At 49.8% G+C, this 526-nt stretch overlaps 1 non-coding gene across 1 annotated transcript; it reads right to left on the bottom strand.

Annotated features, from left to right (window-relative positions):
• Nucleotides 1–229: 229 nt before the first annotated feature.
• On the bottom strand, nucleotides 230–301 carry Trnap-agg (transfer RNA proline (anticodon AGG)). The gene has a single exon. It is a non-coding gene; the product is annotated as a tRNA-Pro (tRNA).
• Between the last annotated feature and the right edge of the window lie 225 nt (nucleotides 302–526).

Below are 526 nucleotides of genomic sequence, written 5' to 3' on the forward strand. Positions count from 1 at the left end.
TGTGTGTCTACCTACCACTGTGTACCAATCGCCTCTTTCTATCAGTCTTTTGCTTCCGACAGGTAGCAGAATTGTCTTCTGTGGATTTATTTTCGCTCCTGCCGGTTGGTTGTATCTTCGTAGGGTATCTTTTATTTCGCCGAAGTCTGCTTTGTTGGGTGCAGTATTCCGAATACATATGCTTGTCTACTTCTTTTCTTAAGAGGGCAGGAACGAAGTACAAAAATTCGGGCTCGTCCGGGATTTGAACCCGGGACCTCTCGCACCCTAAGCGAGAATCATACCCCTAGACCAACGAGCCATGCTGAGAATGTGTTCGTGTGTGATGTAGAAAGCTCGTAAAGCGTGACCCACTTCCGTGCAACAGGCGGCACGCTACTGCTGGAGCTGCTGCAGTCTCCAACACTGGCTGTCAGCTCAGCTGCGACGGGCGACGCTGCTAAGGTATGCCGTCCTGAGTCTGACCGTCCCTACTTCAGAAAAGCAGAAAGTAACCATATGAGAGAGCAATGAAAGCCAGTCAAGA

This window comes from Schistocerca nitens, chromosome 2 (assembly GCF_023898315.1).
Source record: "Schistocerca nitens isolate TAMUIC-IGC-003100 chromosome 2, iqSchNite1.1, whole genome shotgun sequence".
Classification (NCBI taxonomy): domain Eukaryota; kingdom Metazoa; phylum Arthropoda; class Insecta; order Orthoptera; family Acrididae; genus Schistocerca; species Schistocerca nitens.